This window comes from Musca autumnalis, unplaced genomic scaffold, assembly GCF_047663935.1.
Source record: "Musca autumnalis isolate F117 unplaced genomic scaffold, ASM4766393v1 scaffold_1, whole genome shotgun sequence".
NCBI classification, from domain to species: domain Eukaryota; kingdom Metazoa; phylum Arthropoda; class Insecta; order Diptera; family Muscidae; genus Musca; species Musca autumnalis.
In genome coordinates this window covers 140,805,308-140,823,576 of record NW_027411644.1, presented here as the reverse complement: position 1 = coordinate 140,823,576, position 18,269 = coordinate 140,805,308, and the positions used below count along the sequence as shown (strand labels likewise).

Sequence of the window (18,269 nt, the reverse complement as noted above, 5' to 3'; positions counted from 1 at the left end):
CAAACTTTCATACCATAAACGGTGGGAAAATTATATTCAGAAGCGTAATGCTATATTTAATATTTCATCTATTTCTCCTTCTAAAAGGCCAAAACGTTCCACTAAACGACTTAGAGAATTTTACAAAAGGCGAAAACTTTGTCACAAGCTATTAGTTTCATCGATCGTTGCAAACCCAAAAGACATGTGTTATTACGCAAAAGTTTCCTTTTTAGATTTCGTGGAACTAGGCCTACTAGATACAGGAGCCAACGTGAGTTGTGTAGGAGGCGAGTTAGCTAAATCCGATTTTGCAAAATATCCCCAATTCAATAAATGTAGAATATATGTCAAGACAGCTGACGGAAAAATTCCAAATGGGCTTGGGTGGCTTAATGTCGAAATGTCCTTTAAAGGTTTAAAAAAGGCCCTTAAATTGTTTATTGTTCCTTCTATATCCCACAGACTTATTTTGGGAATAGAATTTGGGCCTCGTTTAACCTGATTCCCAATATAATTGGATCCCTAGATATTCTTAGTTGTGGGGTTAATGATATACCTACAATGCCAGCAATATTTAATATTGACACAGATACTAATAGGTCCCCGAAACCCGAAACATATCCCCTCTCAGAGACAGAGCAAGCCCTTTTCCCGAATTTTTGACGCCACTCCTATCAAGCAGCGGTTTTATCCGGTCTCACCTGCCGTCGAAAAGGTTATGTTTAAAGAAATTTTTAGGATGCTTGGACTAGGAGTTTTAGAACCTTCAAAATCCGCTTGGAGCTCTCCTATGAGGCTCGTCTTAAAGCGAAATAAAGTACGCCTTTGCCTTAAATTTCGTCACTAAGAAAGACACCTACCCGCTGCCCAACATTGACGGCATTTTCGCTCGTCTGCCGAAGGCTAAGCTTATTTCCAAACTGGATTTAAAGGACGCCTTCTGGCAAATTGGGTTAGACGAAAAGTCGAAAAAGTACACGGCATTTACAGTTCCGTGGAGGCCATTGTACCAGTTTGCGTCATGCCCTTCGGGCTATGCAATGCGCCGCAAACAATGTGCCGCCTAATGGACGAAATAATTCCCCCGGAACTGCGCCATTGCGTCTTCGGGTACTTTGACGACCTCATAATCGTCTCCGAAGACTTCCCAACACATATTAAAGTGCTAGTTCGAATATCCTCCCTTAAATATTTCTAAAAGCAAATTCTGAGTTACGAAGGTTAACTATCCAGGATACGTTATCGGTCATGGTGAAATCACAACGGATTCTAGCAAAATTCATGCCATAACCAACTGGCCTATTCCTCGGAATCTGAAGCAAGTCAGAGGTTTCCTCGGCTTGGCCAGTTGGTATAGGAGATTCATCCTAAACTTTTCATCCGAAGTCTCACCAATCACAGATGTTTTATCCACAAAGAAAAGATTCCTCTGGACAGAAGAAGCTCAAAAGGCATTCGAGCAGATAAAATCCCTCCTGACGTCCGCACCAGTTCTGGCTAATCCAGATTTTTTGAAGAAATTTATACTGCAATGCGACGCCAGTGATTTTGGGATCGGTGCTGTTTTGGTCCAGTTGGATGAAAGCGGGAACGAACGACCGATTGCCTTTATGAGGAAAAAGCTCAATTCTTTGCAACGTAACTATAGCGTTACGGAGCGAGAATGTCTGACAGCTGTGGAAGCCATAAAAAAAATTCAGGTGCTACTTGGAGCTTCAGGAACTTGAAGTGATCACAGATCACTCAAGTCTCCTGTGGCTCATGAAGCAGCCTGATTTGAGTGGTCGTTTAGCCCGTTGGGTTCTCAAACTCCAAGGATATAAATTTTCAATTAGCCATAGGAAAGGCAAAGAAATTATAGTGCCAGATGCACTTTCTCGAATTCCAGGCGGAGATCTTTGTGGAATTGATATTGGAGAACCTTCGGTAGATCTAGAATCTCCACATTTCAATGACGATGATTATCTTGAGCTTAAGGCAAAAATCAAAACCTACACAGTTTCCTGACATTAAAATTGTAGATGACTTTGTATATTATCGTATAAATCATTACTCGGGTGACGAAGTCCAGGAAGAACAATCATGGAAGCTTTGGATTCCATATAATTTACGGAGAGATACGATAGCCCGCTCACACGATTCTCCAACTGCCTCACATGGTGGTATGCATAAAACCCTGGAGTTACTTCGCCGTAACTTTTTCTGGTCCGGAATGGTCAAAGACGTCAGGGAATACGTAAGGCAATGCGAGATCTGCAAAATGACAAAAGCTCCAAATATGATTTTAAAACCTCCCATGGGTGCCCCTGCTGTTTCTATAAGACCTTTTCAACGAGTATATATAGATCTTCTGGGGCCATACCCCAGAAGCAAAAATGGTAATATTGGGCTACTTATTGTGTTAGATCATCTAACAAAATTTCATTGGATCTTTCCTCTCAAAAAGTTTACTTCCGCTTTAATTCAAAATCACCTTGAAAAGATATTTCCATGTCTATGGGGTTCCCGAAGTCATAATAAGTGACAACGGCAGTCGTGCCAACGAACGTAACGCCTTTTTAACAACCTACGGTGTTCACCATATATATACTGCTTATTACTCTCCCCAAGCAAACGCTTCGGAGAGAGTAAATCGATCATTAATTGCTGCCATACGGACTTACCTAAAAGGGGATCAACGTGAATGGATTTGAAGCTAAGCTTCATTAGTTGCGCTCTGCGTAATTCTTGTCATCAAACCATTCGATGTTCCCCTTACCACGGTGTTTTTGGATTTGACATGGTTACCCATGGATCGGCCTATAAACTAATGAAAAACTTAGAACTTCTTAATGAACCTACAGTTCAAATCTCTAGGGACGATAACCTTTCTCTACTTAGAGAAGACTTAAAGAAACGAATTAAAGTTGCGTACGATAAAAACCAGGCCAAGTACAACCTCCGTACTAGGCCTCAATTACGCCTGAATACTTCCTGACCCACATTAAAGGTCAGGAAGTATTCAGGCGTAATTTTAATCAAAGCAGTGTGGAAAAGTTTTACAACGCCAAACTTGCCCAACTTTTCCTAAAGGCTAAAGTTCGTGAGAAAGTAGGAAATCACTACTATGTCTTAGAAGACCTACAAGGCAAATTGGTAGGAACCTTCCACGCTAAAGACATACGATTGTAAATGTCCTTTTTTCGCCAAATTTACAATTGCAATGCAAGTAAATTATTCGATTTTGTAATGGCCATTTCTAACCATTATTGATTCGTTTAAATTTTTTCTGTTTGGCCATTGTTTACCTAAAATATAAAATAATTATTGGGCACTATATAAATCCATAACTTGTTTCCTATTGCAAGCTCAAACACAAGCATATTGTTTTGACAAGACACTGTCAGTTAAACAATAAACACACAAAGCCAAAGTTATGAGATAAGGGAGAGTGGTTTTATTAGAAAACGTCAATATTTTATTCATAAATTTATATTCTTTTAAATCTTTATTCTATATACCATGAATACATTCGCCACATTACAGATGACCTAATTGACCATCTGGCTCCTTTTCACTTTAGCACATCCTTGTAAACAAAAATCCGTAACACCTTTCGTTTTTCACCTTCAGGAGAGCACTAAACCGAAATATTTACACACAATATATTAAGAGGAATCGTTTTCCTGGTCATATTCTACATTGTACAATGTTTCTCAGTGTTAATCTTTCCGAAATATTTATGAAAAAACTCTCATTTTATTTATGAATGGAACAACATCGATCAGCGAACGTATTATTTTACTACTTCATTCATTAATTTATTGCTTTTGTTTTGCTCTACTACTAGTTGTGGAGACTAATCTACAGTTGAATCGTAAGTACTGTACAACCGCCACCAAAGTTAAAAGCGTCGGAACACGATAAACGTTCGGTTAAATACCACTTTCAGAATAAAACGCAATTCAAAGCAAATATTCTTTTTTCTGTATTCATGATTTTGACATTTTTTCTTTATCAACATTTTTACAAGACACAACGTGGGTTTCGTACCAGCTCAAAACTTGCTTTACTTCCTTTTTATTCTAACTATTGAGAGTTAAGTTGTCCAAAATTTAAAGAAAAAATATTTAAATATTTAAGAATCAGTGATCGAATTCAACAAAATTGTATAAATTTCTCCATCATAAAACTTGTGAATGGTAAAGGCAATCATATTTGTGCATAATTGAGAAAATAATAAGAGTTTAATTTCTCAGGTTAAAAAAGGGAATGCTGTTAATACAGTCCCAGTGCTAAAGATCCAGGAAGTTCTTGTTGGTATAGTGAGCAATCCGTCCAAATCGTTCTACCCACAGGGTAGAATTGATGGTACATTGTATTTCCAACTAAATCCTGGTGAATTTTTTTTTCACTCAAAGGCACTAATACCCAAGTATATTGAGCAGTTATTAACAAACTTATTTATTCGTATCTGCAAAATAGGCGAAATTTCCATTTGCCACCAATTATTGAGCCCCGATTCTTCTGCAAACACGAGAACAAACCTAGCAGTAAAGAAAGTGCCTCCATATTCCATCCGAGTGAACAAAATCTAACAACATATTCCACATCCATAGTTCAGAACACAGAGTGTTATTACCGAAAAGGTGGAACCCTCATGGAAAATAGTCACATATAAATCTGGTTAAATCATCCCAACTCCATCCCGATTTGAAGGTTAACATACAATATCATCAAAAAATTCAGATAATATAAAATACTTGCATCTGGATGCTGTGATAAAGTCTTCTCATTTGTGTACAAGCACCGTATATTATCTCAAAGAAATAATTTATCAATCCTAAGAATCTACAACTCCAGATTGGATATTATTAAGTATACATGAGTTATAAATTGCCTAAACTCAAGCGAACATTATTATTTAAATTTACTTTTTCTTACTGATACCCATAATCAGAATTGGTACTTAATTGTTCATAATATCAAAAAAGTGATGTAAAACCTCTTTGAATGTTTGTTGTTGGTTTTCATTTATAAACTTGTTATTAGGTTTTGTTATTATTCAATGGGATTCTGTATGCAAACATAGATTGCAATGTACACTACATAGAGCACCCTATTATAAATCTTCCCTCGACATATTTTGTAAAAAAAAATATCTTTTCATAAGTATATTTAATATGTAATAATTAATCTATATTTTGGTCTAGCTGGCAGTTCATTGGCTCCCGCAGTCCTACCTCTATTGTTAATCTATGGTACTGATTTCATTTTATGCACCCAAAAGCCTTTCGACTTTTGAACAATACGTTACAGGAACTCAACCGTTTTACTAACCAAGTCTAAAATAAATATATTCAAATCAAACGTTCTGTCAGTACAATTGTATAGTTGCGAATCTTGGCTAACAACATCAGTCTTAAACAACAGATTGCAAAGCATCACAAATATATGCTTACGATCTATTTTAAAAATCTGGTGGCCGAATGTTCTATGTAATGAAGATCTATATAAAAAATGCAATATAGAACCGATTCCCATAATCATAAAATTCGTATGGATTCGCCATACATTGCGTAAAGAACAGGATGAGATATGTCGCCAAGCCCTAGACTGGAACCCCCAGGCGCACAGAAGGAAGGGTCGGCCAAAGACCACTTGGAAAAGAAGTCTGATGAAAGAAGTAGATAGCAGCGGTACTAGCTGGAATGAAAAAAAGAAACAGATTGCGAATGACAGAATAGCTTGGAAAAACTATGTAAAGGTCATATGCTTCCCAGGGAGTTAATTGGAAATAAAGAAGAAAGTCTTATGCCGTGGGTCTCGATGGCATCGACCCCAAATTCGTAAAAATAATTCTTTCTTATTTGCTACCACATTTCAAATATTTATTTAATTCCATTCTAACTTCAAACGTGTATCCGACCATATGGAAACACGCTAAAATTATACCCATTCCAAAATCAAACCATGACTTTCGTCCTATCACAATCCTCTGCTACTTGTCGAAAGTTTTCGAGAAACTTCTTCATTCACAAATATCCGAATATCTTCAGCATGAGTCCCATATTATTATTATCTTATAGACTAGTTTCAAGACCTCTTTTGGTGCCAAAGGGCGTCCCCCAAGGCTCGATAATTGGTCTACTGCTTTTCTGATTATATGCTAATGACCTACCTCATCAATTATTACACAGCCAAGTCATGACGTATGCCGATGATGTACATATTTTTTAAAATAGTCCCGTTAACAATACTACGGAATACGTTGACCAACGCAACACAGATCCCAATCGCGTGTAGAAATGGGCTACAGCAAATGGCTTGTTGTTAAACCCTGATAAGTTGAAATGCTTAATCATTCACAAAAATCGAAATTTCAAATTGCAAAATGCACATATATATGTTAATCAAAAGGAGATCGATATTGTTTTCGGTGTGAAGAATTTAGGCGTTGTTTTTAAGAGCTCGTTGAGTTGGACTGACCGCGTTAATTCCGCCGTCGGAAAAAGCTATGCCAAGTAACGTGCACTTTGGATCTCACATTATTTTACACCATTAAATATTCGAATTCTTATAGCAAAAACATTAGTTATCCCGCGCCTAATTTATGGTTGCGAGCTATTTGCAAACAGTGAAACATCGAGTCTTAGAAAATTTAATAGAATATGCGATATGTATACGGTATAAACAGAACTCACCATATCCCACATTTAACAACTAGTCTCTACGGATTTAAGAAGCTCAACCGAACGAAGGCACATGATGTTGCCTATCCCTGCAAACTGTTATGTAAACCTACCATAAGCCCGACGACGTAAACCGCGACGTAGGAAACGTGGTAGTTATACGCCGTCGCCTCTCTTCTCATCTCTTTTCCCAATTTCCACGAATAAGGACAGCCGACTGCACATCGACTGCAGCCAACTTTACCGGTCTTAAATGCAAAAATCTCGTGCCGAAAGCAACAAGTCGTGGAAGTTGAACAATTTGCGCATTGCAAATTGACTTTGCATCAAAATTAATTACATGCAGTTTAAGAAAGTGTTTTTAGTGTCACCACACACAGTACTGGTAAACAGCGAAATATAAAAGGGTAAGAAAGCAAATACGGGCAAAACGAAAAATAAAAGAAAGTGATGTTAATTTTTGCCGTTTTCAGTCCTGCATTTGGAGGGAACAAAACCGCGTGGCGAACACGTTTGCTGGTGTGATATAACATCAGTACAGCCTAACGATCACCGTCCCTCCATTTGCTGTTGAATTTGCAGTGCGAATCTCATTGTTTACATTTGGACACCCCCCACATTTGCCATCGTGTGTATCAAATTATCAGTTTGTGTGAAAACCAATGCGACAAATTTTATGAAACTTCCACGAAGGGCAACCACCACCAAGCCCGGTATCACACCACATAGGTGTCATGAGTTTTCAAGGCACAAATCAGCATTAATATTTGATCGAGGTTACAACCACTGCCACCTGTGTTGTCCTCTGGATTAAAACTTTGACAAGCCAACTTTTTGCACGTATGGATTAATCCACTATAAAATTGTATGACGCAATTTATCATCAGTTAATGAATTTGTCATCCATCACACACATCTACACGGAACAAGTGACAAATATATTTCTACACTCCCAGTAGAAACTGCATCACCACTCATGGCAGAATTTGAAGCCTTGTTTTTTATGGGATGCAAGGCAATCTAAGCGTGTTTATATACCATCCCAGAACCAGAAAATTATTCACCACCAGCAAAGACAAATATACTAGCCGATAGATAACCCACCCAATACCCAATCTTCTCATCACTGAAGTCATCTTTAGCAGCATACCACTACAACAAACAGCCAGCCAGTAACCACCAAAAGGCAGAGGCAACAAGTGACTTCAATACGGACTCAGTACAGTACGACATCAGTAAGGTCAAGTCAAGGTGAAAAGTGAGTAGATAATTAGTGAAACTCGGGGCATATGTCTCACGGGGCACTTAATCCATAAGTGTTTCATGGGCAAGAAGCCGATATATGGTGTATGTTACCAAACATTTTTCACCTAGTGCTTCTAAATTAAGTACTGTTTTTTTTACCATTTTTGATATATATTGTTTTTCGAATATTGTTGAAATAGTCAAGCTTTATAGACAGACCAACCATATTTTTAATATTTCGGATTATACATAGACTATAAGTATATATAGATATACACATGTATTCTATATGTACGAGTGGATTGTCTTATAGTTCTACATATGATCACACATACTTTGAGGAAAAGGTACCTGAGTTAGGGGTCCCGCCAAAATTATTCCACCCTTATATATTTCTCTGAGGTCACGTGGACTAATCATTTACTTTTACAAATGTGTGTGAGTGCACACAATTACCCCCGCACACATACATACTTATATATGAATGCTCACCTACATAATAGGTGTATTTGAACATAAACTCACATAGAGGGTATACATGTGTACAATCTATTTTGCATATTGAATTATATCCAACTATAGTCATTGTTTTTAAACCATATACATACGTACATATAGTACGTGATAAAATATTAAGACATCATTTAAGATTATCCATACATATTTCGACCATACTTAAATCAAAATTCTTATTGTTTCTGATACCCCCATTTATTATCTTTTTATTCTTATTCAAAACACTATGTCCTATGGACATACCCATAGACTATCCGAGCTCGAATAGGTTTTAGGGTACAATATTTATTCTTATACCGTGCACAGTGGCACTAATGAATGGGTTTATCAAGAAAACAAATCTTTTCTTGGAATTTTCTGAATTTGTTTGAATTTAAGTCATCCTGATCATAATTACACATGACCTTTATAATTATTTAGATTTAATTTGAACACAAGTAGGTCATAAGTGTTGAATAATTGTTATGCATACCACAATTAGTAATAAATTGATGAAATCTGAATTTTAGATTTTGATTAAGATGTGGTGGAGATAAATGCAGGTAAGGTAAAAGTACTAAGGCAGTCGAGGGTCAATTTTTGGGGGTCCTCATAATCGAGAGGCCCATATGGGGGTTCACATAGAACCCATGGGAGGGCACATGGGTATCCATCTCCACCTACGGGTACCACAGCAACTACAACAACAACAATTGAACGTATTAATTAAGCTTTTGCTTCTCTGAATGAGCTGACGTGTCATATCGCATTTTATTTTGTACCTGGCCAAGTATGCCCTCTACCAAAGAGTGAAGCCGGTATAAAATCCACTGATACCATTGCCATCTGGGTACAACAAATTAGATTCATACTTGCCTGCCAGTCCTTTACAAAATGGCGCCCAACGTCCTAGCTAGATTGTGGAGACAATACTTTATATTGTTTTTCGCAACTAGATTTTTCTTTTTAGAACTTTTTCTTTTTGTGAGTTTACAGTGTGCGTCTTGAGTTGTTTTTAGAATACAACAATCAAATGTCACATGCATATCTTACTCCAATACATAGTTTCTCTAGAATTCCATCGCTTAGAGAGATATTTAGTTAGTCCTGGACGATTATATCTATCGTCGTTGTTGCAACCAAATATTCAAGTTCAGATTTTTATTTTAGACACTAGAGGTGTAAAGTCATTCATTTTGGGTAAATTTATGACCTAAATGTAATTTGCGACATTACTAATGTCTAAATTATGGGATATGACTATAGGAAAGTTTTTTTTTTGGAATTTTAGGCGGTTGAAACCGATCAAGTTGTTCGATGTTGTTGTTTTTTCCTCGACTGACCTAAAACCTTTTACCTATGCCTACCACCACATGAAACTTTAAGTTTTGATTTTTGTTCCTGATTTTTCTTTTTTTTTGGAAATACGAAAGTTTATTGGAGTGTGACTAAATTTAAACCTCAGTTGAGGATAGATATTTTTGAGTTTTGATTTTGCGAGTATAACCTGATATTCTGGTCTAATATACAAACATTTTCGAGTAGCCTGTTTAGGAAAATGATTATTTGAAGATTTAAGGAAGACGATTTTGTATTCGTGTTTACGATAAATAGTTGTATTAGCAGATGCTATTACCGCCTGTAGGAAAATATTTTTGATGGTTTACCTTTGTTTCGCAAACCTTTGGGTTTCAAATTATTTTCGGTTCTTAGGAGTTACGACTCACAGATATAATAGATAAGACATTGCGATTTTATATTTTAAAAGGATATTCATTTTTGAGAACCAATTAATGTGATAATTGTTTCGATCCTATCGATTACTTGCCTTTGTCTTCATTTGGGTTTTTGTTTGAAGTCTATCATTTCTGAGTATACTTACCAACTGATTAGATATACCATAACCTGTTTGCTAATAAATGATCAATTCTGTTGTTCTTTTATAAATATTTCTGGACATTTATTGGGGATTTCTGATCCGAGTAGGATATTCTTTCAGACATTTTGTGGTTTTTGATTTCGATTGAGTATTTCTTGAATTCGGTTATGGATCCGGCAACTGCTAGCCAATTCAAGCCACCCGGTGTCATGACTCGTTCCGCTAGTAAAGCCGCTGAAGATTTAGCAGCAAGCGGTGGGCTTACTCCTGACAATCCGATAGGCGCAAATGGAGCTTCAAGGCCAGAAGTTATAGATGAGCAAACTGATCCTATATCTGCTGGTGCCACAGGTGATGACAGCACCATTACCAGGCCGTCTTACAGCCCGATAACAGTTCAAGGGGGTAATAGTGAACAACCCGGGAGGTTAAGCAGCACAGGTGTTAGGGATGAAGCTGGTTCAGAATCTCTTGATATGCAGGCCACTTTTCTAAATTTAATGCGAAGCGAGATGCGCACAGCAGTAGCTAAAGCAGCTGAAGACGCGATGTCGCAAACTTCAATCAATGCTGATAATTCAGTACCACCTTCACAGCAAATAGCCTGGCCTCATGATTTGCCTTCTTTGCAAGAGCCACCAAGACGGAATCGTAGACAAGTTGTAGTAGATCCGCCACCCAATGAATTGCCGCCTCAGGAATATTTTGCCAAGCCGAAGTACCCGTATGTTAGCAAATGGGGTATAAAGTTCGACGGCACACCGAAGACTCCGCTGGTCGAAGACTTCATTTTTAGAGTAGAGAGGTTACAGAGAAGCTATGGTTGTCTTGATTCAGAGCTTTTGGCAGATTTTCATCAATTATTGGAAGGGAGAGCGAATCAATGGTACTGGGATAGGATTAAGTTATATCCGAACATGAATTTGAACCATTTGAAACTTGATATTATTCGCGAATTTCAACGATACCAATCCAATATAGAAGTGCTTAGGCAGATGATGGATCGCAAACAAGGGCGTGATGAATCCGTAACGCAATATATCGATGCGATTAGTAATTTGAGGACACAGTTGAGAGAACAATTAAAAGACTATGAGGTAATCGACATCATCAAGGCGGGTTTAAAGCCCAGAATAGCTCATTTAATATTTAGCAGTGATGCTTACTCAGTCGAAAAACTTCGCATTGAGTGTAAGAAGGCTGAGGAGTTTCTGGAAAGGAAATCCTCTAGTAGGTTTCGACCGAATGCTCCTCGAGCTGTTAATGAATTGTTTAATCACGATGTTGATGAATTAGTTGAGGAAGTTGATGAGTTGAAATTCAGGCCTAAGTCTTCTATTCCTACTAAAAGTGATGTGTCTCGATGTTGGAACTGTGGTGAAAGTGGGCATGTTTTTAAACAGTGTTCCAGTTCCCAACGATCACTTTTCTGTTTTAAATGTGGTTCACCAGGGGTTACTGCGCCTCAGTGTTCCAAATGCAAGCAAGCTCGACCATCTGTTACTTCGAAAGGAGAATCACGCTCCACCCAAACTGTAGATTGACTACAGACAGAAGATGAAAAATCTTACACAGAACCAAATTATCTTGACCAGTCATTATTAACCAGCCATTCCACATACCCTGCTAGATCCAAACCAGATTTGACACAACCATTCCATGTCCGCATGGCGAATTACTTGAAGGTCCGTAACAGAATTTTCAATTCTGAGATTTCAGTTAAACCTGTTGTATCCAGAAGAATTTTAAAGGCTCGGGAACGATACCGACTTCGACGCTTAAGACGATTATCTATTTCTTCTGCTCATATTTCTGATTTTAAGAATGATCCTCGACCATTCCGAGAAGTTTTGGTAAACGGCATACCTGTTTTAGCATTGTTTGACAGCGGCGCAACCGTTACGTGTTTAGGCAAAGACTGTTTTTCTCTCGTTGATGAATTAAAGTTGAACGTTATTCCCGTTTTCAAATGCAGTGTTTGCACTGCTAGTGGCCAACGTGTTCATTCTACCGGTAAAGTTAGAGTTGATATTTCCTTTAATGGCGAAACGAAAACCATGGACGTTTATTTGATTCCAGGGTTGGAAAACGCAATGTATTGCGGTGTCGATTTTTGGAAATTATTCCGCATTGCTCCCAAATTAATCAGTAGTCTCGATTTAAGTCCAAATGTTGTTGATCCCGACATGCATACTTTGTCTTTAGACCAAAATGAAGCGCTTGAGAAAGCCAAAACAAGTTTTCGGGATTTCGGAAAGTATGGTCTTGGAAAGACGAGTGTTGGGGAGCATATAATGGACACGGGCAATGCGGCACCTGTGAAACAGCGCCACTATCCGGTGTCTCCTGCCGTGGAGTCATTAATATACCAAGAGCTGGATAGGATGTTGAGTTTAGGCGTAATCGAACCTAGCACCAGCCCCTGGAACTCACCGGTCACATTAGTTCGCAGAGGCGAGAAAAACAGGCTATGCTTAGACGCGCGTAAGCTTAATGAGGTTACGGTTAAAGACGCTTACCCTTTGCCATTTATTGATGCTTTATTAGGGCGATTGCAAGAGACATATTTTATTTCGAGCATCGATTTAAAAGATGCATTTTGGCAGGTGCCCCTAGCGACTGAGAGCCGTCCGAAAACTGCGTTCACAGTGCCGTTTGGGTTGTGTAATGCTGCCCAACGGTTATGCCGGTTAATGGATAAAGTGATCTCACCGGACCTGAAGAACAAAGTTTTCGTATACCTTGACGACTTATTAGTGGTCTCACCGGACTTTGAGTCTCACGTCGAACTCCTTCGCAAGGTAGGCGAATCGTTGTCTAGGGCAAACCTGACCATCAATTTGAATAAATCGAAATTTTGTCGTCGCGAACTGAAGTATTTGGGCTACATCGTGGGCGAGGGTAAGTTGAAGCCGGATCCTTCAAAAATTAATTCCATTTCTGATTTGCCGATTCCAAAGAACACTCGGGATGTTCGTCGATTTCTTGGCATGGCCTCATGGTTCAGACGTTTTATTAACGACTATGCAGAGATCACAGCGCCAATGACAAGCACCTTAAAAAAGGGCAAACCGTTTTGCTTTGATGAAAAAGCAATCGAGGCTTTCGAAAAAGTTAAAGTTGCTTTAACGACTAGTCCTGTTTTACACCATCCGGTATTCGATAAGCGATTTTATGTCCAGTGTGACGCCTCTAATCTGGGCATCGGTGCGGTCTTGTTCCAGCTGGACGCTGCGGGTCTGGAACGTCCCATCGCCTTTCATTCTGTGCAGCTCTCGAAGGCTGAGCAGAATTATAGTGTGACGGAGCGGGAGTGTTTGGCAGTCATTAGTGCGATAAAAAAGTTTCGGCCTTTTATCGAGATGATGCCATTCACTGTCGTGACGGATCACAGCGCTCTGAAATGGTTGATGGGACAGAAGGATCTCAGCGGTCGGTTGGCAAGATGGAGTCTGAAACTCCAGGCATTTAACTTCGACATCCAGCACCGAAAAGGGTCACAAAATGTTGTCGCGGACACTTTATCCCGGTTACATATGGATGAAGTAAATATGTTTTTGGATGATAAGCCTTTGATTGATTTGGATTCCCCAGAATTTAAAAGTGAAGAATATTCACAGCTTTCTTTGGTTCTCGAAAACCAGGATAGTCTTCCGGACTTGAAAGTTTCTGATCACTTTGTATATAAAAAGACACTTCCGTCGGATGGACAACCGGTCCACCAAAATTTTATCTGGAAACTTTGGGTTCCAACCGGGTTAACCGAAACAGTTATTGAAAACGCACACACTTCAAGTAAATGTCATTGTGGTATTGGAAATCGCGACGCTTCGGCAATATTTCTTTTGGCCTAAAATGGCAAAACAAGTTCAAAATTTCATCAATCATTGTATCGTTTGTAAGGAGACTAAAGCTCCGAATAAAATATTAAGAGGAAAAATGGGTAATGAGACAGTCACTGATAGACCTTGGCAAAAGATCTTCATTGATTTTATAGGCCCGTTTCCGCGATCGAAATTAGGTAACGCCTTTATACTGATTGTTCTTGACCACATGACAAAATATGTTCTTTTAAAACCACTCGCGAAAGCCATCTCAAAAAGTATTGTAAAATTTTTAGAATCAGAAGTCTTTCACAAATTTGGCGTGCCTCAGTTAGTCCATTCGGACAATGGGAAACAATTTGTTTCTCATGATTTCACTTCTTTCTTGCAGAGATACGGTTGTAAACAAATCAGAAGCGCGGTTTACTCGCCTCAAGCGAATGCTTCCGAGAGGGTCAATCGGAGCATTATCGCGGCGATTCGATCGTATATTTCGGAAGACCAAAAGATTGGGATAAATATTTATACGCTATTGAATGTTCTTTAAGGTCCACGCGACACACTACACTTGGCTGTTCGCAATATTTTTCATTGTTTGGCACTCATATGATCACGCATGCGAGTGAATACGAATTAGCGGGAAAACTTGGTGTTTTGGAAGACGGTACAGTCGAAGTTGTTCCGAAACAGGATGTTTTGAGTTTAGTACGAGACACGATTAAAAAGAAAATGCACGATTGTTATGAGAAAACGGCGATTCGGTACAACATACGAGCACGCGACATAAGCTATAAACCGGGACAGGAAATATTAAGACGTAACTTTGTTTCAAGTGACGCTTCGCGCCATCTTAACTCGAAACTGTGTCCGAAGTTTGTCAAATGTCGAGTTGTCAAAAAGGTAGGGACCTCACTCTATGAAATCGAAGACCTTCAGGGTAGAAATATAGGGGTCTATCATTCGAAGGATTTACAACATATGGTACCGACGAAATAGATGCCCGGCTTTGGACCTTTCCTTTTATGTTTTTTTTTTACTGTTTGTGATATCAGGGTCGCGGTTCTTCCCCACGTTCCCAAGTAAAGGTTTACTTCCCGAATCAGTTTGCTCCTGCAGGCCTACGCAAACCTGTTCGGGTTTGTTATGTAAACCTACCCTAAGCCCGACGACATAAACCGCGACGTAAGAAACGTGGTAGTTATACGCCGTCGCCGATAGTATTAAAAACTATCGATATCATCGTTCCATCTCTTTTCCCAATTTCCACGAATAAGGACAGCCGACTGCACATCGACTGCAGCCAACTTTACCGGTCTTTAATGCAAAAATCTCGTGCCGAAAGCAACAAGTCGTGGAAGTTGAACAATTTGCGCATTGCAAATTGACTTTGCATCAAAATTAATTACATGCAGTTTAAGAAAGTTTTTTTAGTGTCACCACACACAGTACTGGTAAACAGCGAAATATAAAAGGGTAAGAAAGCAAATACGGGCAAAACGAAAAATAAAAGAAAGTGATGTTAATTTTTGCCGTTTTCAGTCTTGCATTTGGAGGGAACAAAACCGTGTGGCGAACACGTTTGCTGGTGTGATATAACATCAGTACAGCCTAACCACATATTCAAGATCACCGTCCTTCCATTTGCTGTTGAATTTGCAGTGCGAATCTCATTGTTTACATTTGGACACCCCCCACATTTGCCATCGTGTGTATCAAATTATCAGTTTGTGTATAAACCAATGCGATAAATTTTATGAAACTTCCACGAAGGGCAACCACCACCAAGCCCGGTATCACACCACATAGGTGTCATGTGTTTTCAAGGCACAAATCAGCATGAATATTTGATCGAGGTTACAACCACTGCCACCTGTGTTGTCCTCTGGATTAAAACTTTGACAAGCCAACTTTTTGCACGTATGGAGTAATCCACTATAAAATTGTATGACGCAATTTATCATCAGTTAATGAATTTGTCATCCATCACACACATCTACACGGAACAAGGGACAAATATATTTCTACACGCCCAGTAGAAACTGCATCACCACCAGCTCATGGCAGAATTTGAAGCCTTGTTTTTTATGGGATGCAAGGCAATCTAAGCGTGTTTATATACCATCCCAGAACCAGAAGATTATTCACCACCAGCAAAGACAAATATACTAGCCGATAGATAACCCACCCAATACCCAATCGTCTCATCACTGAAGTCATCTTTAGCAGCATACCACTACAACAAACAGCCAGCCAGTAACCACCAAAAGGCAGAGGAAACAAGTGACTTCAATACGGACTCAGTACAGTGCGACCTCAGTAAGGTCAAGTCAAGGTGAAAAGTGAGTTATTATCTACTCACTGATGTGAAACTCGGGGCATATGTCTCACGGGGCACTTAATCCATAAGTGTTTCGTGGGCAAGAAGCCCGATATATGGTGTATGTTACCAAACATTTTTCACCTAGTGCTTCTAAATTAAGTACTGTTTTTTTACCATTATTGATATATATTGTTGAAATAGTCAAGCTTTATGGACAGACCAACCATATTTTTAATATTTCGGATTATACATAGACTATAAGTATATATATATATATACATGTATTCTATATGTACGAGTGGATTGTCTTATAGTTCTATATATGAACACATACTTTGAGGAAAAGGTACCTGAGATAGGGGCCCCGCCAAAATTATTCCACCCTTATATATTTCTGTGAGGTCACGTGGACTAATCATTTATTTTACAAATGTGTGTGAGTACACACAATTACACCCGCACACATACATACTTATATATGAATGCACACCTACATAATAGGTGTATTTGAACATACACTCACATAGAGGGAATACATGTGTACAATCTATTTTGCATATTGAATTATATCCAACTATAGTCATTCTTTTTAAACCATATGCATACCATATACATACGTACATATAGTACGTGATTAAATATTAAGACATCATTTAAGATTATCCATACATATTTCGACCATACTTAAATCAAAATTCTTATTGTTTTTGATACCCCCATTTATTATCTTTTTATTCTTATTCAAAACACTATGTCCTGTGGACATACCCATAGACTATCCGAGCTCGAATAGGTTTTAGGCTACAATATTTATTCTTATACCGTGCACAGTGGCACTAATGAATGGGTTTATCAAGAAAACAAATCTTTTCTTGAAATTTTCTGAATTTGTTTGAATTTAAGTCATCCTGATCATAATTACACATGACCTTTATAATTATTTAGATTTAATTTGAACACAAGTAGGTCATAAGTGTTGAATAATTGTTATGCATACCACAATTAGTAATAAATTGATGAAATCTGAATTTTAGATTTTGACTAAGATGTGGTGGAGATAAATGCAGGTAAGGTAAAAGTACTAAGGTAGTCGAGGGTCAATTTTTGGGGGTCCTCATAATCGAGAGGCCCATATGGGGGTTCACATAGAACCCATGGGAGGGCACATGGGTATCCATCTCCATCTACGGGTACCACAGCAACTACAACAACAACAATTGAACGTATTAATTAAGCTTTTGCTTCTATGAATGAGCTGACGTGTCATATCGCATTTTATTTTGTACCTGGCCAAGTATGCCCCTCTACCAAAGGGTGAAGCCGGAATAAAATCCACTGACACCATTGCCATTTGGGTACAACAAATTAGAGTCATACTTGCCTGCCAGTCCGGTACAAAACATTTGGGAGATTGTCGGAATATGTTTTAATCAGATTATTCTTCTGTTATTCCTTCCAGCGATCTTTTACCGAATTTTTATATAATTATCATCCATGCGAGTAATTTGACATTCTCAAAAATTAATCTCTATAATCAAATGCAACGAAGAATCTTCTGCTATGCTGTTCGGCGATCTTTCTGCCAATTTGTATTATGTTTTGCTGTTGTTAGTACAGGCGAATAATATATTATTCTTCCGAATTCTGATAACGCGATTGTTACTGTTATTTTTGATTTCGTTGTATATGAGAATTATAATATACACTTTTTACGTAACACTGATATAAATGTCGAGTAAAATATTATGAGAATTGATAAACCCAACACATGTCCAAGTTTTGCCAAGTGAAATTAAAAAAGTGAAAGAAGAACCTGTATACTAACCACCACAACATAAGGAATAATTAAAAAT

General features: G+C 38.3%; 1 protein-coding gene across 5 annotated transcripts in view; it reads left to right on the top strand.

The window, feature by feature from the left end:
- Positions 1-18,269, top strand: part of Nepl16 (Neprilysin-like 16) — a 760,847-nt gene that overhangs the window by 299,139 nt on the left and 443,439 nt on the right. The gene's annotated exons all lie outside the window — the stretch shown is intronic.